Genomic DNA, 25,012 nt, shown 5'->3' on the forward strand with positions numbered 1-25,012 from the left:
CAAACAAGGGGGGGGGGGACTTAAGAAGTGCCTTGCAGGATTTAGGCAAAAGGCCCATCTAGTCCAGCATCCTGTTCTCACAGCAGCCAACCAGATGTCCCAGAGGAAGCAGGAACTGAGTGCAACAGTGCTCCCCATTTGTGATTCTCAGCAATTGGTATTAAGAGGCTTACTGCCTCTGTTGTAGCTAGTAGCCATTGACAGGCTTATCTTTCAGGAATTTGTGTTATCGTCTTGTAAAACCAACCAAGTTGGCCACTTCTTGTGGGAGTGAATTTCACAACTTGAAAAACAATAACACCTTCCTTTTCTCTGCCCTGAATTTTCACTGGATGTCCCCAATTTTAGTATTCTAGCAAACTTCTGTCTACATACGTTCTCCACATCATGAATTATCTCCACCACATTAAAAAAAATCTCCCCTATACAGGGCTGCCTTCAGATGTATAGCTACTCATCTCCTTGGCTCAGGGGTCGCATAACCCTCCAACATTTCTCTGATGAAAATAGGGGCATCCTAAGGAAAAGCAGGGACGCAGGTGGCGCTGTGGGTTAAACCACAGAGGCTAGGGCTTGCCGATCAGAAAGTCAGTGGTTCGAATCCCTGCAACGGGGTGAGCTCCCGTTGCTTGGTCCCTGCTCCTGCCAACCTAGCAGTTCGAAAGCACCTCAAAGTGCAAGTAGATAAATAGGTACCACTTTGGCGGGAAGGTAAACGGCGTTTCCGTGCGCTGCTCTGGTTCGCCAGAAGTGGCTTAGTCATGCTGGCCACATGACTCAGAAGCTGTACGGCGGCTCCCTTGGCCAATAAAGCGAGATGAGCGCCGCAACCCCAGAGTCGGTCACGACTGGACCTAATGGTCAGGGATCCCTTTACCTTTACCTAAGGAAAAGCAGGACATTCCAGGACTAAATCAGGGACTGTCCCTGGAAAATCGGGAGCCTTGGAGGGTCTGCAAACTAGGCCACTCAGCACCCAGCCCAAATTTCTCAGCAAAGCAGTATATGATGACAGGGTCTCCCTCTTGTGACCAGCTGTGCTGCAGCATTCTGCACCAACTGCAGTTTCTAGATCAAGCACAAAAGAAGCCCCACATGGAATGCATTGCTGTATTCCAATAGCTAGACAATTTAAGGTGACCCTCCAAGCCAAACTAGGCAGGGATTGGGTCCAATTTATTCAGTCATCCTGGAGGTCAGTGATTAGGTCTGTCTGCCTATACTGTACAGCTTTGGGCCAGGATTCAGCTACTGTCTCTCTCATTTCATAGAGCCCTACAGTTGTAGAGTCAGGAGGGATCCAAAGGACCATCTAGTCCAGGCACCCCCAAACGTGGGTCTCCAGCTGTTTTGGGACTACAATTCCCATCATCCCTGACCACTGGTCCTGTTAGCTAGGGATGATGGGAGTTGTAGTCCGATGCCTAATCTAGTCCAACTCCCTGCAATTTCTCCAATCTTAAATTCACTTCACCACATTTCTGCTTCAGTCTGCAATTTATTTATTTTAAATTGCCTTCATGAAAATTTCCTGGCATTTTAACTGCAAATCTCTCAGAAGATACATTTTTTTAAAAAAATAGTGCTTCAAACCTCTGCCAATGTCTCGTGGTTGATATATAAATTTTCTATCCATCAATTTTCTGCCTCCCCTCCCTGCAGCACAGCCTGTAATCAAGGCAATCACCCCCCTCCCCGAGAACATCATTATCTCGATCTACATTCAGAACTATTAATACAGATCATCTTCTCCTATTTATTTAGATTTGATACAGCTGAAACAAGGGCTTAGCTTAGGAACATCATACATTTGAAAACGAAAAGCTTTTAAGAGTTGTCATCTTTTTTTTCAAAAAAAACCCCTAACAAACAACCACTTGACCCTTTTAAGAAATAAATAAATCAGCCGCAGCTGCTGAATTCTCTTAATTAGGTCAACGAGCACACCAATGAGAGGTCTGTTGTCAATACATCTCTGCTTTTATCGGTTTAGAACAAGCCATGTTTGTTTCAGGTAAGTGGTTTTCAATAAGTAAGGCACTGAAAAGAATGGATTGGGTTTTAAATTAAATTAATACAGTGCACCTCTATACCTGACTGTAAAGTTTTCTGGCTGTAAAGCTACTCCCTACTCAGAGTAGACACACTGAAAGTAATCAGCCTGAGTTAATCATTTCTGTCAATTTCACTGCGCCAACTCTGAGAAGGATTAGCATTGCATACGACCCATGGGATTCAGTAAGACTTGCTTTCAGGTAAGTGGATCTAGGTAAAGGTAAAAGGTAAAGGGCCCCCTGACCATTAAGTCCAGTTGTGACTGACTCTGGGGTTGCGGTGCTCATCTCACTTTATTGGCCGAGGGAGCCGGCGTACAGCTTCCGGGTCATGTGGCCAGCATGACAAAGCCGCTTCTGGCGAACCAGAGCAGCACACAGAAACGCCATTTACCTTCCCACCAGAGCGGTACCTATTTATCTACTTGCACTTTGATGTGCTTTCAAACTGGTAGGTTGGCAGGAGCAGGGCCCGAGCAACAGGAGCTCACCCCGTCACGGGGATTCGAATTGCCGACCTTCTGATCGGCAAGTCCTAGGCTCTGTGGTTTAACACACAGCGCCACCCTTACATATAGCCTGTGATCCGGTACTCGGATCCAGAAACACTTCGAGACTCCAGACCAGGCCCAAAGGGGACCCCTACATACAGAACACCCACAGGAAACAAAGATGGCAGATAAATTACTTTCCAGAAATAGCCCAATGAATGTATTTTCTTATCAAGCACCGTTTCATCTCAGACAGCTTAAGAGATTTACTTCACGTGGACGTGTGTGTGTGGAAGGGTGTGGAAACACCCTTAAAATAAATTTACATTTAAAATAAACTGATATGTGGCGCCTTTGAAAATAAAGGCAGTTTCCTCAGTCCCTCTCTCTCCCCCCCCCCCACCTTCAAGGTTTCAGAAAACATCTTCCTTCTGAAGATTGCTTTCCTTATAGGAGGAGGGGGGAAATTGAACAGCAGTAAAATGCTGGTTTGTTGGAGCAAATGGAATTTTAAATTGAATTCTTATCAAATTAGCCATTCATCAAGGTCATGCAATATTGCGTGAATGACCTCTGTGAGGCATCTGCACTCTTGCCTTGCTGCAGTCGTTGAAAACAAGGGTAATTCTAATGCGATTGCTGTGATGGAGTATTGTGCGATATGGGGACTGCATTTGTGATGCTCGGGGCTTTAGCAACATCTGCGGGAACATCAGTACTCAGAGGACAACTGCCTTGCTCTCCAGAATGAACAGAAGCATGAGCTCCTCTGAACGGCTTTCATGCCTCTCCCATGATCCCTAGGAATAAGCATAAGAACATAAGTGGAGTCTTGCTAGTTCAGCATCCTGTTCTCAAAGTGCCTTATGCCTCTGGAAAGCCTGAAAGCAAGACCTGAGCATAAGAGCTTTCTCCCCTTCCATGGTTTCCATCAACGGGCATTCAGAAGTATACTGACTCTGACAGTGGAAGCAGAATGTTGGTGGCTGTCACTGCCTCCGGGGGAGCAAGTTCAGTGGTTCAAGTCTGTGCTGTGTGTGACGAAGGACTTTACTTTGTCATTCATGAACCTTCCAACCTTCAACTTCATTGGATGTCCCCAACTTCTCTTATTATGGGCACAGGAGAAGGTGAAGCATGGAGGCTTCCAGAATTGTCCTCCTCTGAAGTTCTCCACAGATCTGGCAGATTTCCAAATCAACTGGCATTGTGGAATCAACAAATTAGGAATTCTTTGTTGCTTTATTTATAACATCCAAAACATGTTGAGAGCATTGCTACGGGCTTCAGTTCCCTCCACTCTTTCCTGTCTTTCCATGGGTATATGGAGAACATTGTGTGTGTGTGTGATACCAAAAGAAACGCTTGAAACGAAAGCCAAATCCAGCTGCAGGTACTCCACATCTGGAATTGCACTTTTTGAAATTGTCCTAGTTGAACCTGAACTTAGGAGAAGAAGAATTCATGGAAGATTACGCCAGAGGAAATAAAATAAAATAATATAATATAAACAAACACAATGGGGGGGAAATCCTCTCACCCCTGGCTGTGAATCACATCACTGTGTAACATGCTTCCTGCTTAAAATAATTATAGGTTAGATCCAAGTCAAAATTTCTCTGGAGCCCCCCCCCCCATAACATTTCTGAGAGCTTCCTTTTTGGCCCAGAACATCTGTGGCAAATGCCCTATGTTGGCCAGGTTGCTATCACAGTTGCTGCTCTTGCCACTCGCAGAGGCAGCAAACACCCACACCCACACACCATGAATGAATGCACACCCTTAGGCAAAAATTGCAGAACAGAACAGAACTATGCTATTGCTACTGATAATGGCAAGACCCACCTCTAAGAACCAGTTGGAGATTTCCTCCCCTCCCTCTGGAGAAATTTGGTGACATGCTCCCCCTCCTCATACAAATAAGATTGGAGAATTTCAAGAAGCTATTTGTCAGGGGCGGTTTGCCTCCAAAATACCAGTAACTCATAGCTGTCAACGGTTTCCTTTTTTTAAGGGAAATTCCCTTATTCCAAATAGGATTCCTCACAAGAAAAGGGACAGGTTGACATCTACGCAGTAACTGGGAATCACAGGAAGGGAGAGCACTGTTGCACTCTGGCCCTGTTTGGAGGTTTCCCTGGCATCTGGTTGGACACTGTGAGAACAGGATACTGGACTAGACGGGCCTTGGGACTGATTCTGCAGGGCCCCTAAGGTCCCTTCTCAGTCATGAACTCACCACTCGCAAGATGGTTCTCTAGTACCGTGATTACTGTAGATTGTTTCCAGCTGCTACAAACAAACTGACAATTGATTAGCAGGATGGATGAAGCATAGAGGGGTGGGCTTCTTGCCCCCAGGCACCTTGAACCCTGGAGCCTTCTGGCCCCCAAAGGAAGCTTGCAACATGAATCTCCTGCTTCCTTTTTTTGTTTGGTTTGGTTGTTTTGCTTCCTGATGGATTAACTCCAACTCCTCCGCCACAACCATTACCCAGTAACAAAGATATATAGCAGCTGGAAAGTGCTTTTGGAAACCTTCCCAAATAACAAAATAGTAGCATATTTGACAAACTATTTCAGAACACATAATAGAGGAGATAATGATAATTAGGCGAGTGCTTTATGCCCAAATGCTCTTGAATGCCGGAAAAGAAAATACAATATTTTCAGTCAAAGATAATTGAAAAGATTATTTGGCTTATCTAAAATAAGTTCCCCTCCCAAGCCTCTTCACATCTGTTACATGGATTTGTGCAGATGCACGGAATGGTACTGCTGATTCAATGCTTGTGTTTATCGCCTGGGGGAACTAGAGGTGGGTCTGAATTTGAGTGAGGTGTGAAGGTCCCCTTGAAGGGAAAGGGGTGTATTGCTTGGCTGGGTTCTAATCTGGGTATGGGGGGGGGGGATAAGATGGACTGAAATTGTGCTTCTTTAGTGCATGGGGCGGGGACTGATCCCAAGGGCTTAGTGAAAAGGCAGCCAAAAAATGCACATTTGGAAAGGACTGGAGTCACCAAATTGAAAGTGCATAGTCCAATTGTGTGATTACTCAGAAGTAAATCCCAATGAGTGAATTGGAGCCTGTTCCCTGAGGAGTTTGTGTAGGCAATAAGTCCTGACTTGTTAACTTGGAAACAGGACTTCTGAATAAAAAGTAGGAGCACTCTGATCACTCACAGCTTAATGCGGCAGCCCCCAAGATGCAGTAACACCTGTATACACGAAGAGGAGGAATCTCGTCGTTCCATGCCCATTTCCTAGAGGTATGTCCTAGTGATTTCAGTGGGCCTTACAAGATGAGCGGTAGTGTGGCGTAGCGGTTGGAGCGTTAGGCTAGGACCTTGGAGACCAAATGTCAGGAGCTGGAGTCAGTCATAGGTCAGCAATGAAACAATAAAGAAACAAAACAGCTCATGATGAGTGGTCACAGCAACGCTTCTTAGTACGTCTTGCCCCAATGAAGCAGTTGCAAAGAATGAAGGTTCCCACCTTCCCACCACTCTCTAAGGCTCCTTCCCCAACAGTCTAAGACTTATCATCTTGCCTCTCATTGCTCCATTTCTTTGAGAGTTCTGTGGGACCAGGGGTGGGGGAGTGAGCTGGTTCCAACAGAAGGGGGAGACTCCATGGCTTCTTCAGCAGCCTGCCTCATCTCTGTCTCCTGACGCCCCTCCTTTCCTGCCTTTGTGTCTGGACTGCTCTCTGCCACAGTCTCTTCCTGCTCACTAAAGCCTGTTACCTCTTCAGCTTCCGGCGCCTCCTTCTCCCAGTCAGTTCCCTCTTCTCCCTCTGTCCACACATCATCATCCCAGCACCAATCCCCTGGCCCTGAGCCTTCTTCCTCTGGGAGTTCCCTTAGAGGTTCCCCAGCTCTACATCCAGCTAGTCTGTGGCATCAAAGTGAATGAATTTTATTATTTCGGTCACAGACCAGTCCCAGCCCACATACAATATCAAGGAAGTCATACATTTGAATTTGCATTTAGGTATGACAGGTATAACAGGTGGCGCTGTGGGTTAAACCAAAGAGCCTAGGACTTGCCAATCAGAAGGTTGGCGGTTCGAATCCCCACGATGGGGTGAGCTCCCGTTGCTCAGTCCCAGCTCCTGCCAACCTAGCAGTCCGAAAGCACGTCAAAGTGCAAGTAGATAAATAGGTACTGCTCCAGCAGGAAGGTAAACGGTGTTTCTGTGCGCTGCTCTGGTTCGCCAGAAGCGGCTTAGTCATGCTGGCCACATGACCTGGAAGCTGTCTGCGGACAAACACTGGCTCCCTTGGCCTATAGAGCGAGATGAGCGCGCAACCCCAGAGTCGTCCGCAACTGGATCTAATGGTCAGGGGTCCCTTTACCTATAACAGGGACAATATAGCAACAGTTAAAAAATATATAAATTAAAACTTGGCCATTAACATATAACCTAAAATTATCGTTTAAAACCTTAATCATTATGATAGCACAGCTTGTTCCCTAAGTTTTGTGCAGTCACACAGAAATTGGCTACCCTTAACCTTGGCATCAAAGTTCAAATCTGTGCTCAGCCATGAAGCTCAGTGGGTGTTCTTGGGCCAGTCACCATCTCTCAGTCTAACTGGCAGGACTCTGACGAGTGTGTGGTGGGGGCGGGGGGGCAGTGGATTGACCCAGGAGAGCAGGGGCAGTGACGTATGGGTGTTTGGTGCTGCTTACAGTGCCAGGGTGGGATGAAGAGGAAGGGTCAGAGCAGTCAGAGATGGAGGTGGGCATGCAAGATTTGTCAGAAGTGGAGAGAGAGGCTGTTCAGGCCAGTCAAATCCCTGCCATCCTTTGCCCTGCTGTTTTCTAGAACCAGGAGGTGCTTGAAGAGGGAAGAGCAGTTATGGTTTCAGTGTAGCAGAAACCTCAGGTTGCATTCATGCACCCCATCAAATGAAGGTACATAACCTGGGAGTGGGGTGTGGTGGTCCCACTGTTGCCACAAAGCCACTTCCGAGCTTGAGAGGAGGTGGGGTTGTGGGCTTCACACCCTCCCATGTGCGCGGGGGCTGACTCGCAGCTCCCGCGAGACTGGGGGAATCCTCGGCCAGATCATCTCCCTTGCCAGCCAATCGGCTGGCCCGGGAGGAGTGGCCCGCGCTATTTAGGTCCAGTGCGGCCGAGGCTTTTCCTCTTTCTTTGCTCCAGCTGCTCCGGTTTCCCACCCTTTCCACCCTTTAGGTTTGGCTCTCTGACCTTGCTATGGACTTCGGTCGGTTGCCGTCAAGGGACCTGGTAGGATTTTTTTCCACTTGGCAAATTGGCTCCAGCCATTTGGTTTTTCGCCTACCTCGTAGCAAATCGTCACAACTTCCTCGGCATTGGCGGTCAGGCATTGGTAGGGGTATTGTTATGTAGATGGGAGGGGGGAGGAAGCGCCATCACCTTTCCCCATATCGAAGGGTAGTCTGGTAAAGGATTCCAGGAGGCGTTGCCCTGTCCGAAGCCTATGGAGGTGAGGGGCCAAGGCACGCCCCCAAGCGGTGACCCTGGGGGAGCTCCTAATTGATGTGCAGGACCCCCCTTACTGGCGGTTAACCCTTCCCTGTCTTCAAGCAATCAGGCTGAAGCCGGATAGTCGATAGGACCAATGCCTAAGCCAATACCGCTCAATTCCTGTAACCAATAAAGTTGTGGCCAATTCTTGCCCATTAACCTAAAATGCTGGTGTCCTGTGTCTTTATTTCCAAGGGGGAGGCGGGAACTCACCACGCAACTCCTCCATGGGTCACAGACCTGGGAGCAGCTGCCCAGACTCTAGAAATGTGTGTTTGTGTGTTTGTGTGTGTATGTATCTGGGGCACCTTAGGAACTGCTATAATCCTTCCTTGGTTGAGGGGTGCTCAGGACCGTATCCTGCCTCACAGGGATGTCGCGAGGGTAAAATGGAGAGCAGGGGAGAACCATATATATTAACTTGAACTCCTTAGAGGAATGAAGGCTTAGAAATGCAATGATAAACAAACAAACAAGCAAAACTTCATACAGTTTCAGATGCTAATCTACCTGCCAGCCCCTTTTAGAGCCTCAGCTCAATGCACCGAGTTAATGAGTCCTGCTTGCCCAAAACAGGATGTCTTCAATATGAAGCTGCCTGGAATGACCTGTAATTTGTTTTCCTTATTCCAGCTCAGCTTGTTTATGTTATGTGCAAAATGCATCCATCCTATTTGTGGTATTTATCTCCAGGCTACTGCTTGCTTTACCACATCGCGAAGAGTTAGCATCGCTCTTGATTTCCCAGGAGTAAGAGAAATCCATGTTCATGCGCTTATAAAGGTTGACTTGTGAACAAATTCTTCTACAGGGCAATTTCGGATGCTCCAAGTGACATTTTAAATTCTTCAGATCTCCCTCTCCCCGTTCGGTTTTACAAGAAAATGTTGATTCTCTGGGACTCACATGCTAAATGAAAAAAGCAACTTTCTTGCAAAGAGAGCAAGGAACATTTTTAGGGCATGTATTTTGGTCCAGCAATATCTATATGTTCCCGAGGCCTTTCCATAGGTTGTAAAGGGCTTCCTTAAAAGCTTTCTTAAACCCAAATGTATTAGCTTATCTCCAGAAGGCAAGCAGGGAGAGATTCACCAGAGCCACCAGTTGAAATGTCCTGCTTCCTGTCCCTGCTGATGTTCTTTTAGATGGAGTTCACAAATAGGACTTACTGGCATTCACAAAATGTAGGCACGATCAAACATTCCCTCTGCTAATTGCTGCCCCATTTTCAGGTGGTGAAATATATGGTTATTTATTTATTTATTTATTTATTTATATTTGCAATATTATTTACAGCAATAATCTTTGTGAGGACGGAGAAAAATTATCTGAAAGGTTTCTGCAGAGGCTCAATGCTGCTGGATGAAACCATTCTCCCCCTTTTATGGTTAGTCTCATTGCTGCTGGTGGGGGTAGCTGGAAGCTTGTGTGTGTGTGTGTGTGTGTAATTCCAATATGAGATGACTTGATCTGTACTTCCTGGAGTAATGCAATGCTCAGAATGTAATTATCCTTTGAATTTTGCACTTCTCTGACTCAATTTTCACAAAATACATATTAAAGCATCACACATATGTAGGGTGCATATTTCCCTGGGAGTAAGTGCCCTTTGAGTTGGTAGTTTTGAGTAGATAGCGATGGCATTGAACTGTTCAAAGTTCACATTTTGTGTAAGATAACATACAACAATGTGAATTTTGTGAGATAATGCATAAAGATAAGCATTTTAATAATATTTAAATACAAAAAGTTGAGCAATTTTCTTTTTTCTTTTTGTAAATATGGGTTGGTTTTATATATATATATATAACACACACACACACACACACACACACACACACACACACACACAGTATATATACAGTATATATGTGTGTGTGTGTGTGTGTGTGTGTGTGTGTGTGTGTATACAAGTGTAGATTTAGTGCAGAAAGAAAGGGAGTGGACATATGAATGAACATATCTGAAAGTGACACAGACTAGACATAGATTGACCCTTCCATCCTTATTGGCATCTAGGGATATAAGAAGGCACTATTTTCTATCCCACCCTGTATTTGTTGCATTCCGCACTGTCTTCTTTCTGCTGCATTTCTTCTTCCACCAAGAACAAAGTTGTTTTCTGCCTGCTGTGGAGAAATCACTTAACTTTTCTTTCCCTAAATTCCCTAAATTATGTTGTCATTACATTATTCCACCCCATTCATTTCAGCACAAAGGAAACACAGTGCAAATGGGATGGGGATACAGTCATATCTTGGGTTACAGATGCTTCAGGTTGTGTTTTTTTGGGTTACAGACCCACCGAAACCTGGAAGTACTGGAACGGGTTACTTCTGGGTTTCGGGGGTCATGCATGCGCAGAAGCACCGAATTGCAACCCGCTCGAGCACAGACATTCTGCTGCGGGTTGTGAACGTGCATCCCACACGGATCACGTTTGCAACCCAAGCGTTCATTGTATAACCAGCTGCATATCTTTGTGGATGTGTTTCCCAGATTGCTTTCCATTCCAAATGTAAGCAAACACTAGCCATCCTTGCTCCCATTTCTGTTTTTGTCAGAATTCTGCAACATCCCTCCTGGCAGTTGACCGTTTCCTTCCCACACAGCCCCAGACAGAGTGCACACATAGCAGCACAACACCTCCCCACACAATAATGCCCCCTGAACTCTAACAGTTTCGTGGCTCCTGAATTTCACCTCAGCTCCATTGTGAGTTGGAATGTCATTGTCTCCTGCCTGCCAGGTCTTCTCCTGCTGATTTTAATGGGCTGCAAAGTTCGTAGCTAAGCCAAAGCTTTCACCAGGCTATAGAAGCACATATGGGGAAAGAAATATAGATATTTTAGTCAGTACGCTCTCTCTCATATCAATCACTAAGAAAGGGGCTGTGGGGATGACTAAGATGAAGCAATACAGCAATAACTCCTCAAAATGTCAGCCGCACTGACTGCACATTTTACTCAGAACCATTAGCAGGGGAGATAGATTATCCGTAAGTGCTAATATGGCACAGCAGAATATAAATATTTATATTAATGTGCACCTTTTAGTCTTTTATTAACAGGTCAGAATACACACACACACACACACACACTTTAGTGCCCTTCCAGTTGGGAATTTTTTCATGGATTTAAGTCTCTACTTCAATGTTATAAGAGAGGGTGAAATAGAACCTTAGAATTTCTTGTTCCACTGGAGATTTTACCTATATCTACCAGTGGCATAGCATGGTGGGGGGCACAGGGGTGGTTGCGCTAGGTACAAAATTGTTAGGAGCACAACATTTCAGCACCTGGTGCTTCCTCAATACAGCTGTGCACTTCCATCACTGGGTTCCATTGAAAACAGCTTCTCTGTGTGAACCAGGAAGTGACCTCTCCAGACAACGAAACTCTTCTTTTCTTATCTTTGTGGATGTGATATCCTCGGTGATGTGGACGCTGTTAGGCAGTTCAATGCATATGAGTACTCTGCCTGTCTCCCTCCTACTCAACCTGTGAGGCCCCGGGCACTGGCAACCCACACTATGCCACTGATATCTGCACACACATGAGCAAGGGGAGGCGGGGATATCAACCATTCAGCAGCAGATTTCAAAGAGCTAAGGCAAGAAGTTGTTCCTTTTCAATATGGCTGAGCAAATGTAGGAATACCCATGCCAATTTCACAGTCCTGTTTGCAAGCAATGAAAAAGGTCCCTGCTTTTGACAACGGGGGTCTTACATAGGTTCTTCCAACTCACCTAGCAGGTAGTGACTGCAGTAGCAGCCATTTCCTCCCTGCCCAGCACTACTTCTTCTTGTTTATTAAATTTAGATACCATTCTTCAATCAAAGATCACATGATGGTTTACAATATAAAAACACAAAATGCACAACAACAACCACAACAACCACAACCACAACAACCACAACAACAACAACAACAACAACAACAACAACAACATAATAATAATAATAATAATAATAATAATAATAATAATAATTAAAAACTATGTACACACAGGGCCCACTACCAATCTGCTTGTAATGCAAAAAAGTGAGTTCCACAGTTTAACTATAAACTGAAGATGTGCTTTTTGGGGGGGTCTGTCCTGAATTCTTCATTGGATGTCTCTGAGTTATGAGAGAGGGAGAAAAGCCTCTCTCTATCTGCTACCTCCATGCTATGCATAGTTTTGACAGCTTGCATTCTTTCAGTGGGATGGGTTATCTTGAACGCCCCTTAATGCTTTTTCTAAGCTAGAATCAAGGGTCGTGGTACATATCTGCACATCAAACAGACTGGCCACTTGCTACTGCCCTCCCTACTCTTTGCACGTTTGAAATCTTAAGCTCCAATGAGCAATCTGGCCCACTGAGTATCCTTCCCATAAGACCATCCTTCTCTCCAGCATAATCTGGGTACAGATGGCAGCTCCTCCTCAGTAACAGTAATTTGCTCCCGGTGTTGTGTGCGACAACTATTAATACATAATATGCATGAGCAAACCCAAACAATGTGGAAAATATCTGAAAGGCAACCCCCAATAAGCCCCTTCTTCCCATTTTCCTTGCAGAAGTGCAGCTGCCTTGTGCCTTAATGCAAGAAAATGAAAGCAAGGCTCCTCATATGGAATTCCTGGTCGGGTTCACATCTTGTTTCTGCTTGATGCCAAGTGATGTCTTTGCCGCTGAATTCATGCTGAGATGATAATAGGTTAGGCCGCTCAACTGACTTGGAAGGTTAGTAAGATCAACACTCGAATCTGCTTTATCTCCATCGAGGGGATTGTTTTGTATAATACCCAACTTGCAAAGGAAGAATAATGAACACGTCTTTCTGTCTGCTTCACTGTATCACAGGTGGGTGATGTGCTGTGTTTGAATAGAATACACTGCCTTACTAATGGCAGGGAAGTAAACTTTGATTGTCAACTTTTTCCTGGACATAGATATTTCCTCTCCCTTGTAATCCCAAAAGCAGGAAAGGGATGGAGATAAGTTGAACATCAACTAAACAACAGCATCACTTAATAGATGGGGTTCTCAAAACTTTCTACCCTCCACTGTGTCCACTTGAGAAGGCTGAAAATGACTGAGACCCACCAGTCACAACTCCTTAGGGCTTTCTGCCCAAATAGAATTTTGCACAATGAGAATGAAAAGTTGACTTCATAAGTACAAGTACCACAAGTTGGAAGTCTGCTTTCCATCTTGCGGCTTTCCCCATCAGTTCACCTCCCTTGCAAAATATGTTTACGGGGAGATGTGTTTTGCATAGCAGCACAAATACAGTGTATTTATTGTTTCTGGTGCTATGTTGGCAGTGGCGTCGCTAGCTGTCCTTTAGCCAGAGCGGTTTATTAGACTAAATAGACATTTTCGCATGGAAAAAAGTGCATTGTGATTTTTTCAGAGGTGGTGCAATTAGGGTAAGCTCTCAGAAGATAATGTTGCAAGGGATTATCTGAGAATTTCGTTTCCCCCTTGACTTTGCCCCAACGGTTGGAGAATTCTACCTCCCCACCAAGTTAACTTTCAATGGAATTCTCTATCCCCACCCCTATTTTACTGCTGACGAACAGCACAGAGAATTTTGGGATTCCATGTTTGACATAGAGGAGGAGCTGAAGACAGTGGAGGCTGGTTCATGAGGTCAAGTAGGGTTCTGCCCCACCAACCTCAGTCGGTCCCCAGCCAGCGTCCATCTTGCCAGCTTTCTTATTTGCAACCAGTCCAAGGGGTGAAACTTCCTGTGAGTCTCCTCTTCCTCTTCAAGTCTCAGTGGAATTCAGCAGGGAGGAAGAAACTAGAATGAGTTGGTTCTACCTGTCATTGCCTCTGGCGCCACCTGCTGTTGCCCTCCCTGCTTTCTACCCCACCAGCCTCAATAGCTACCACTCGCCACTGGCTGAAGAGCTGAAACTTCCCCAGTAGAGATGGCTATGGTATTCACATTACCCTGCTCAGAAGCATGAATTCTTGACGTCTAATGATGCTGGAATCCGAAACCTCTCTCTAATTGCCACCCACTTTAATTCTGGCAAGGGCGGCACTCAAAGAAGTGGTTTCTATGGAGCTCAGGGAACAGACTACAGCTGTTAATGGAATTAATTTGTTTCTCATTTTTAAGCAAACTGATCTTCACTTGTTGGATTAATATGTAGATTACAGTGCAATTGCCTTGTAGATGTCAGCAAGGATACGGATGGGGACAAAACCAGAATATGTTGGCACTGCCTGCTGTTGGCACTCCCTCCATCTGCCCCTTGGTCTCCCTGCCTTCTGCCCTACCGGTCCCAATAGGCACCAGCCATTGTTGCTACTATAACTAGCCAGCAAGACTACTGCAAGAAGGGCAACACCCCATAGACTGGAGCTACCAGGTAGTAGTTTCTTTAGTTCACAGGAAGAATTGCATCAGTGGCCCCATCCATACTTGGTAAGAACATAAGATGAGCTTGATGGAACAGGCCAATGGCTCAAAAATTCAGCCAACCAGATGCCTATGGGAAGCCTCCAAGCTAGACAGGAGCACTCGGCTGCCGTAGGCAGGGAGGAAGCTGATGACACCAAACTAGATCATTGGTCTAATACTGGCCACACTTAGTGAAAACAGCTCCCCAGTGTTTCAGGCAGGAGAGTTTCCCAGGCTTACCAGGATATGGCAGGGATTGAATTAGGGACCTTTGCAGAGTATTTGGTGCAGCAAATGTTTGTGGAGCAAATATCCTTGTAATAAGTTATTGTTTGGGTAGGAGCTATAGCTCAAAGACCATGTTGCAAGTATATATGCACTACAAACTTTGCCACACCAAATACTTGCTTATGTCTCAGATTTAAAATGATCATGCTCCTAGCTCTCATGGCTTTGGGGGGAAGAAAAGCTACGGTGCTAGAAGGGATGCAATGATGCTTTGACCCACATTCTTTTAAGGCTAATGATCATAGAAGTGTAGGAATGGGAAGTGGTCTAGGTGAGACTTACTATAGAGCTGCAAACCCGGAAGTAAGTGTTCCAGGTGTTGCGAACTTTTTCCAGAAGCTGAACATGCTTCGTTTTGAGTGTTACGCTTCTGATTTGAGTACCACACTTCCATTTTGAGTGTTACGCTGAGGTCTGTCTGTTTTTGTCACCTATTTTGCGTTTTTGTTTTTGCCGCTTTTTTGTTTTGTTTTTGTGACTGTGTTCAGCTACTGATGGATTGGTCGTGTGACTGCAGCACATTGTTTATTGCTTTCATTTTATGGATCAGTGGTCTCGTTAGATAGCAAAATTCATGTTAAATTGCTGTTATAGGGGCTGTTTTTAAAAGTCTGGAATGGATTAACCCATTTTGCATTAGTTTCTATGGGAAAGTGAGCCTTGGTTTTGGAATGGACTTCCGGAACGGATTGAATTTGAGAACCAAGGTACCACTGTACTACCTTACAGTGAGCGGCAGCAGCTCTCCAGGATTTCAGACCAGGGCCAGTCCTAGTTGGAGATGCCAGGGATTGAACCTGGGAGCAGCTGCACACAAGGCATGAGCTATGTTCCCACGGTCAACCCAGTACTAGCTCCTGTTGAAACTGCAAGAGCACAACAGATAAACAGTCTCTCAGATACAGTAGGAGAAATTTCCAGCCCTACCTGGAGATGCGAGGGATTATACCTGGGTCCTCTTGCATCCCAGGGACAGCACTGAGCTACAGTCCTTCCTTGAGCAAGGTGAATTTAAGGAAGCCTTGGAGAAGGAGCAACGACCTCCCCAAGTCCCATCGGTGCATTCCTGGTGGTAAGTTCACCTAGAGCCATATCTCTTTGCAGCTCCTGAGCTCCTGAATAGCTGGTCTAATTTGAAATGTCCTATACAATGTTATTTTTCTTAAAAGTATCTGTAAGCCTGACAAAAGAGGATATTAAAGAATCAGAGATTGAAATCTATGGCTTTCGTTTAATATCCTTATTGGAGGTGCTTTTTCGTTCCCCTCTAAATTACTCCCTGTTTTCATTGTGCTCAAAATTCTCTCCTAATAAATGATAGTAGTAGGTGAAAGACAGATACTCAGTGAATTGGTTTTTTGTCCCCTAAACCCCATCAATATATAAAGCTTTTCTTTGTATTGCTAAGCACAGGACATTACTCACACAAATTAGATATTCGTTTAAGACTTTTCAACACTTTTCATCACAGGAGTCTATTCCCAGGAATGGGGAAAAATCTCTTCTACCCATCTATTAAATGTGGAAGATTTCAGAGGGGAATTTTACAGAATTCTCCCTTGTACTGGATCAACACATTGGCTCAACTTACTCAGGGTGCATTCAGAGGTGGGAAGCATTGTGTTATTTTTTTCTGATTAACGCTAGTGCCTCTGTTCTGTTATCTAATGTTCCCTTCGTGCTGCAGTTCCTGTTGCGTTAGTGATCTGTGGCTTTTTCAGTGATACACACCAGCATGCTGCCTTAAATTTCATTCCCACCAGTGGGCGTGGTGTGGCACAACAAAGGACGTCATTGGGCAATATTCCCCCATCCTTTCCGCGCACCTGTGCTTCTCTTCCCTCATGTTTCACCCATGAAAATGGCAGATAGAAGAACTGCATCCTTGTATTCTGTCTATTTTTTTTTTATCACTTTACTCCCATGATTTGCTGGGTTAATGGGGTTGCAAACACATCTTTTTTTCTGGAAGCAATTAACATGGAAATGAGTGCCATCCTTGGACTATGTTTTGTTAGATTTCTGAAGGGGACTTTTATGTCATATTAACATTTCTACACTATATTTGACTAACAGTTAGGGAAACCTCAGGGAAAAGGAATAAACTGCCATGTGAATGCAGCCTCAGTGTTGTCTATACTGAGTGTCTGTGGCTCCTCAAGGTTCCAGGCAGTGCCTTTCCCAAATAGAAGGTTGGACCATTTGCCTGACACACAAGAAGGAGCAGGATGGAGCCTGTCATTTTCTGGGATTCTAATATTGTATTGAAGTAATATTGTAATCAACCCATAGTGAATAGCTTCCCGAAACCTCCTAATGAAAACCTGAAACAATGGAAGCTTGGAAGTGGTATGACGACAAGCTGGAATTTGTGCAGAGGAAGGTGACCAAGATGATGAAGGATCTGGAAACCAAGCTTTATGAGGAACGGTTGAGGGAGCTTGGCATGTTTAGCCTGGAGAAGAGAAGACTGAAAGGTGATAGAATAGCCATATTTGAACATCTGAAGGGCTGTCACATGGAAGATGGAGCAAGCTTGTTTTCTGCCACTCCACAGGGCAGGACTCAAACCAATGGATTCAAATGACAAGGAATGAGATTTCGATTAAACGAGGAATAACTTTCTGATGGTAAGAGATGTTCAATGGTAGAACAGACTGCCTTGGGAAGTGGTAGACTCTCCTTCATTTCAGGTTTTTCAGCAGGTGATGGGTGGCCATCTGCCAGGGATTCTTTTGTTCTTATTCCTGCTTTGCAGGGGGTTCGACTCTTTGGTCCCTTCCAACTCTCCAGCTCTATGATTCGATGGGAAATATGCTCAGGGTGATATGTGGAAAACACAGGATAGATAAAGATAAAGATAAAGAAAGAAGTTATAGCCACGTTCTGACTGATAAACCTTGAAAGTTACACAGAAGATGGGAACACAGTTTTCTACTGTTGCAATTAGTGATGGAGCATTTTTTTGGAGGAGGAGATGGAGCTCTTCAGCCAAGGTTAGCCTTTTGTTCCCCTGTGGCTGTGCAGCTCAAGGATCATTTATGCCTGTGCTGAGTGTTCTGAAAATAATGGCAGAACTCCAAGATCGTATTTGTACAGTGCATTATTTGCAATGACAAATATATGTATTAATCAGCACCAAATAACACCTCCCCGGGCAGCTGATGTAGAATGCAGAAGAAGGTCCCTTCTTTGCAACAGGGTTCCCCGCTCTTAAAATCAAAACCCCAGAGCCCCAGTGTGTCTCTTATGTGCGCTCTCTCTCACACCCACCCACCCACCACTTTGTTAGCTCTCATGCAGTCCATTGCCAAGGCAAGACACTGGTCCAGCACTTCCACTGCCTCACCTGCAGATGTAAAGGAGAAGTAGAGCTGTGTGTCATCAGCATATTGCTGACAATGTAACTCCAAAACACTAGATGACTCCACTCAGGAGTTTTATGTAGACAACTCAGGACTCCAATATCTCAGGACCACCTGTCTCCTTAGGAACTTATCCGGGTCCTGAGGCCCTTTTTTCACATGTCCCCTCCACAAGAGGTCCAGAGGGACACAACATGAGAATGGGCCTTTTCTGCAGTGACTCCCTATTTGTGGAATGCTCTCCCCAAGGAGATTCGGCTGGTGCCTATATTATGCACTTTTAGGCACAAGGCAAAAATGTTCCTCTTCAACCAGGCTGTTGGCTGAGTAACATCAGATGCCCTTTTAAATGTGTTGTTGGAGGGGGACATTACTGGTTTGTTTTCGTTCTTATTTTTATTACGTATTTTGTGTTTTTTATATTATAATTTTATGTTGTGAACCACCCTGAGATCTACAGATGGAGGGTGGTATACTACTACTACTAATCATAACAATAAGTTAAACAGCATGTTCAGTAACATTAGACCCTGAGGAACCCCACATTGAAGGCTCCACAGGGCTGAAGAACAATCCCCAAGCATCACCCTCTGGAAACATCCATCCTAGTAGGACTGGAACCACCACAAAGTGGTGCCACCTCTCCTCAACTTTGGCAGATACTCCAGAAGGATACCATGACTCATAGTATGAAAAGCTGCTGAGAGGACAAGGAGAATCAACAAGGAGCCGTTTCCTTTCTCTCTCTCCCAACAGAGGTCATCCTACAGTGTGACCAAAACAATTTCCTCCAAGAGTGCCACAACCATCTGCTCAAGAACCTTCCCCAAGAAGAGGAGATTGGCAACTGGCTGCTAATTACTTAGACATATACACATATTTGATGGGACACGGGTGGCGCTGTGGGTTAAACCACAGAGCCTAGGACTTGCCGATCAGAAGCTCGGCGGTTCGAATCCCTGAGACGGGGTGAGCTCCCGTTGCTCAGTCCCTGCTCCTGCCAACCTAGCAGTTCGAAAGCACGTCAAGGTGCAAGTAGATAAATAGGTAGGCTCCTGCAGGAAGGTAAACAGCGTTTCTGTGTGCTGCTCTGGTTCGCCAGAAGTGGCTTAGTCATGCTGGCCACATGACCCGGAAGCTGTACACTGGCTCCCTTGGCTAATAAAGCGAGATGAGCGCTGTAACCCCAGAGTCGGTCACAACTGGACCTAATGGTCAGGGGTCCTTTTATACACATATTTAAAACTTTTAAAAAAAATATTAAGAGCATCTAAAATTAGGAGCACCTAAAAACCTTTAAGGGTGACTGAAAACATTTTAAAAACAGCACATACCTTCATGTTTCAGGTGGAGGAAATGTGACAGACTCACAGAAGGCAGGAGGGACATTAGGGCAGGTGATAATTGCAGTAAGTCTAGCTTGTTGCAGTTGCCTCCTCTGGACCTTGAGAACACGCCTTGATTGACTCATACTGCAACATCATTTGTTGCTCAGACCTTCAATTATAATCCTCCTGGGACTCAGCTAGACTGGTAAAAAAAAATGATTTAGATGCATTGTGTGTGTGATATACTTTGGCCACCTCATGAGAAGAGGAGACTCTCTGGGAAAAGCTCTGATGTTGGGTACAAGGAGAAGAGGACGACAGAGGACAAGATGGTTGGACAGTGTTTTAGAAGCTACCAACATGAATTTGATGAAACTGTGCGAGGCAGTGGAAGACAGGAGTGCCTGGCGTGCTCTGGTCCATGGGGTCACAAAGTGTCGGACACGACTAAATGACTAAACAACAACACCTCAGGTTAAGAACTTAATTCGTTCTGGAGGTCCGTTCTTAACCTGAAACTGTTCTCAACCTGAGGTACCACTTTAGCTAATGGGGCCTCCCACTGCTGCCGCACGATTTCTGTTCTCATCCTGAAGCAAAGTTCTTAACCTGAGATACTATTTCTGGGTTAGTGGAGTCTGTAACCTGAAGTGTCTGTAACCTGAAGCATCTGTAACCCGAGGTACCACTGTAGTTTCCTTGGAGAAGCTAACTGCAAACTGCAAGGTCTCTGCTGCAACACAAAAATTTGTGGTCACACGGGAGACCTTTTTTTGACTTGCATGAACAGTCACATGATGAATCGCCTCATTCCAGTCCAGTACAATTTTATTTGGAAGAATTATTGAACTTATTTGGCCTTTTGCCTCTTCCTCATGCCCTTTCTCTTTTCTGCTCTCTCACCTGTCTGAGTTGTTGGTCTCCTTACAATAGTTTTGCTTCTTGATGATTTTGTGGCCTATGTGTTTGCATGGTGTGTTTTTTTTTTTCCTTTCCAGGGGTCTGGTGCCCTTCTTAAATGCACTTCCCACGTTATAGGAATAAAAATGCAAAAAGATAAGAAGCAATAATAAAGGGAGGCAGGGAGAAATCAGGACTGTTTCTCGCTAGAAAACAGCTTCACGTGGGATATTATTTCATGTCAGATGAGTATCTCCTGGAAGAGCTGAGAATTTGTCCGCAGTGAAGGTGTGAAAGATGAGCCACTTCTGAACTTGCTAGGAAACCATTAGCATCCACAGAGGGGGCTTGCCAGGATCCCTCACCACAGGAATCTCTGCGATGGTTTCTGAGCATTGAATTTGAGGGGAGGGAGAAGTGGAATGTAATGCTGGAGTTTCCTGTGCAGTCACAGAAAAACTCTTCACTATCACTTACTCTGTTTATTTGTCGCTTTCCCCACAAAAGTGTCTCAAAGCAATGCAAATGTTAAAAAAGAAAAGTAAAACCAAGTATAGGAGATTGAATTAAGGATACAAAATGTTCATCCATGAATTTATATTCGTTTTTTGGTTTTTTTACGCTGTGATACGTAAGTCAAGGGGAACTTTCTGTTCCCTAATTTGTTCTCTGTTGTTGGAACTGCAGGAAATGGTCTTCTGGCAGTGGTTTGTCCATATAGCATAGAATCATAGACATGTAGAGTTGGAAGGGACCCCAAGGGTCATCTAGTCCAACCCCTGCAATGCAGGAAGCTCAGCTAAAGCATGGTGGCCAAAAGGCTGAGTTATCAATCATTATGTTCTAGGAAGGGAGAACACAATTCAGATTCTTCCTATTTTCCATTTGTTCCATTTTTAAATTTTGTTCTCCATTCAGTTCTGCAGCATGTCAAAGTTCTTCTTTTTTTAAATCCTCATGAAAATTCATCAGAATATAGTGCAAATTTCTCCCAATATGTACATTTTTATGATTCTTTCCCCTTTTATACACAATTTGCAAGCATTTCCCCCTAATCTAATTCATTTTTCCATGTCATTTTGCTCAAGTGCAAATCTTTATGCCCACTTTCCCCCTAATACTGTTTGGTTGGAGAACTGTTTTGCAATATTTAGAAGAGGGCGAATAGTCGAAGGATATTTGTGTTTTGTTTAGCGGATTGGTTTCTGCTTTTAAGGCAGTTTCACCCAGAAATTCATGATAGAAACATGGGCTGAATAAGAAACAACACACCCCAACAACCACCACCCCAAACCCATTTCTCCTCTTTACCTCCTCCTTCATAGACCATTCAAACACCTGGGCAGGTTCTCAGACAAGTGGCTTTCCATCAATCTCAACTTCTCAGTGTGTAGCATAGGAGTAATAAAAACCAAACTTCAGCAGAACATCAAAAGAAAGTTGAGATAAGAAGCCCAGTTCGATGGTTTCATGTAGGATAATCCATCTTTTTATTCTTCAGCCCAACTACCCACTGTTAAGGATATATCTATGAGCTAAATAAAGTGCAGGTCTGCAAGCATGTTTTGCTTTAATTCCTTCCCCAAATTGGGTAGTGATCCTGGCTATTTTTGTCATCGGCATTCAGCAACTGAGTCGTTTCATGGTCTTTTGTCTCAGCCCCCCAATTTAGTTCACGGCAGCTGGCCAACTTACCTTTGGGCCTGCCGTCATGGATCGGGAGCAGAGCCCCTTTCAACCCGCTGTGCAGAAACCATAATAGTAAATACATATTTACATACTTGAGTATGCATGTTGCACAGTCGCACCGATCTCCTCTGAATCAACCCCTCTGTCAAGCAGCAGAGGCCCACAGGAGAAGCCGAGCCTGTCTTCCAGAATAAATTGAAACATCCTGGTGAACTCAAATGAAAGCTAACATCCTCAGTGGCACAGCCAGGCATTCGTGGCATGCTCTGAACTGAGCTACCATAGCAGTCCCATGAGCAGCCTGATTTAGCTCTGCTGCATACATGGTATCTTGCTTTTAACACTGTAGTTTGGGGATAAGGGACTTGGGACTCTGCCATGTTCTGAAAGCTACTAGAAACAAAAATGACACCATGCACAAGAGGGAGGAATCAGTGGTGGAGGTTATTTTATTAGGGCAAATGGGGGCATTGGTCAACCCCATCTGCTCTCAGTCACCTTAGTGCTCCTCTAGGCCCCGAAATGCTTCTTGGAATTGAGTGCTATGGTATACCTACAATTTATTATTTTTCAATGTTGTAGATAGTCAAGCACAAAAATATTCATGCTACAAATATTGATTGGGTAAAACTAGTCTTAAATATTTCACATTCCACAAGAGGAAATGTTTCATAGGAGTTTTTGAGTATTCCCTCAAATGTTCAGTTTTCCTGTTGGAAAAACATGGGGAGGGGCACTTTAAATCCCCCCCTCCCAGGTTTTACCTCTCAAGTTGAGGATTTTCAAAAAATTGTTTGTAGTACTGTCAGGGACCGTGCTGAGGAGGGCTGCACTGAGGAAGAATGGTGGGAGCCATCCTCTCCCCCTGATCCTGAATCTTTCCAGGAGCAGGAGAACAGTATAGATTTGGAACAATGGTTTACAGAGGGGCATAGTTCAGAAGGCAGAAGTTGGGAAATACTGGAAGGGGAACAGCTAGCAGAAGAAACACTAGAAGAGAGAGTTAAGAGATTCGCAGCCTCTGGACAGCATCCACCCCACTTCTTCGAAGAAACGGAGAGCTCAGAAAGTGTTAGAATAGAAAGTGCACAGGGCACAAGCTCAGATTACAAGACATAGGAGTGATGGAGGGGGGAGTGAACCTTAATTGGGAGCACCGCCATTTCTAGTAGACATGTTCTTTTCTCTCTCACTGTGATTATTAAAGAATCTAACTGGTAAGACGTTCCTTTCATTTGATTTCTTCTTATTTATCCTGCCATGGGGGAGGAAACCGATTCCCTGAAGCCTGACAAGTACTCTTATTACTAAACTGCCTTGAATGGGATGTATCCTAGAAAGGCAGGATATAAATGCCTTATAGGGAGGAGGAGAGTGAGGACAAAACTAGACTGTGATGTCTCATGTGGGTCATTGGCTTATTGAGGGGTGCTCTGCCTTTCACAGCCCACAAGTCCCAATGTGCACCAGCAACTCGAGGGCATCAGCAGACATGAGCAACTCTGAGGTTTACAGGGATCCATGCCCCCTCCCAAAAAACCTGCCCAATGAGGATGCTGTGGCTACAGAATGCTGTGCGGGGGGGACGACGACCTATATTCTGCTAATTATAGCTATATATCCCACCTTTCCTCAAAGGAGCTCAAGGTGGCATATATGGTTCTACCTCTCTCATTTTATCATCACAAGGACCCTGTGAGGTAGGTTAGGATGAAAGAATATGACTAGCCCAAGGCCCCTTGTGAGCTGCATAACTGAGTGGGGATTTGAACCCCGGTCTCCCAGGTTCTAGGCTGGTACTCTAACCACTATACCACACTATAGACCAAGGTAGGAAATTAAGATCCCATAAAATAGGCACATGCGCACACTCAAAATAGGAAGCCCAAATAACTTCTGTTAAAATTCCAGGGACATCGTCCCCCCCCCTTTTTTTTGCACTAGCTAACTCTGGCAGCTGAACGATGGTGACAGATACACCTCCACAGAGCGCCTTAGGTGTTAGTGATGCTATTATCTGCTACAAGAAACTCAGGAATAATCCCTATCTCAGACTCAGCAAGATATTTAGTTTCCCGGTTATGGACACGGTGACTCAAAACAGATGAAGTGCCCGGCGGTGGCTGTGTCAGGGGGGAAATAAATGCACCTTAAAACTGGATTGCCAAGGGTGCCCAAACAGTGGAGGAATAGCAATAAAACAGGCACATGATAATTGCAATTGGCACTTGCTTACATAGGATGAGGAAGAAAACAATGAGGATTCAGAATCATTTTAGGTAGTGCTGCCCTATGTACGGGATTTCCCAGACATTACTGGGATGTCTGTTTTTCTTTTTAATTGAAATATGGCAACCTTATTATAGGAAGCTATCTTATACCAAGTCAGACCATTGCTCCATCTTGCTCAGTGTTGCCTACACTGACTGGCAGCAGCTCTTCAGAGTTTCAGAGTCTCTCCCCAGCCCTACGCAGAAAGGGAGGAAATTGAACCCAAGACCTCCTGCATGGAAAGCAGATGCTTTGCCACTGAATGACAGACATTCTTTTGTGACCGTGTTGAGAAATACACGATTTCTGACATGGTCAGAATAGTCAGGTATCTGTCACTAGTTGACGAGCGAGCAAACCCATTTGCAACAGGCTTTTTCAGGGATAGCATCAGCAGGGCCGTAGCTAGGGGGTGGTGAGGCGGGCCCCCGCCAGGGGCACAGATGAAGGGGGTGGTGCAAAATCGGCTAAAATATGTCCATAAATATGTCTATAAATAGAAATATTAATTATTGCCTCATAAGAAAAGGTTTTAAATAGAGGGTGATTTGAATGGGGGGAGGGGGGAGGCTGGAAGGAAAGGTGGAAAGAAGAGCTAATTTGTTCATGGCTAGGGGGGGCGCAATCTGGACGTTTCTGCCAGGGGTGCAAGATCACTTAGCTACGACTCTGAGCATCAGTGTCTCCGTGCCGCCTTGAAATGAAG

General features: G+C 44.8%; 2 long non-coding RNA genes across 2 annotated transcripts in view; one reads left to right on the plus strand and one right to left on the minus strand.

Annotated features, from left to right (window-relative positions):
- The window catches only part of LOC308464160, a 65,242-nt gene extending 49,256 nt beyond the window's left edge, over positions 1–15,986 (plus strand). The window contains exon 3 of the long non-coding RNA XR_013979903.1: positions 12,625–15,986. This is a non-coding gene — a long non-coding RNA (uncharacterized lncRNA). The remainder of the gene's footprint in view (positions 1–12,624) is intronic.
- Positions 6,457–22,326, minus strand: LOC308464153. Its single transcript, XR_013979894.1, has 4 exons — positions 22,128–22,326; positions 19,453–19,648; positions 10,764–10,871; positions 6,457–6,901 (listed from the first exon to the last, which is right to left on the minus strand). It is a non-coding gene; the product is annotated as an uncharacterized lncRNA (long non-coding RNA).
- Between the last annotated feature and the right edge of the window lie 2,686 nt (positions 22,327–25,012).

The sequence above is a fragment of the Podarcis pityusensis genome, assembly GCF_964106645.2.
Source record: "Podarcis pityusensis genome assembly, chromosome: 15".
NCBI classification, from domain to species: domain Eukaryota; kingdom Metazoa; phylum Chordata; class Lepidosauria; order Squamata; family Lacertidae; genus Podarcis; species Podarcis pityusensis.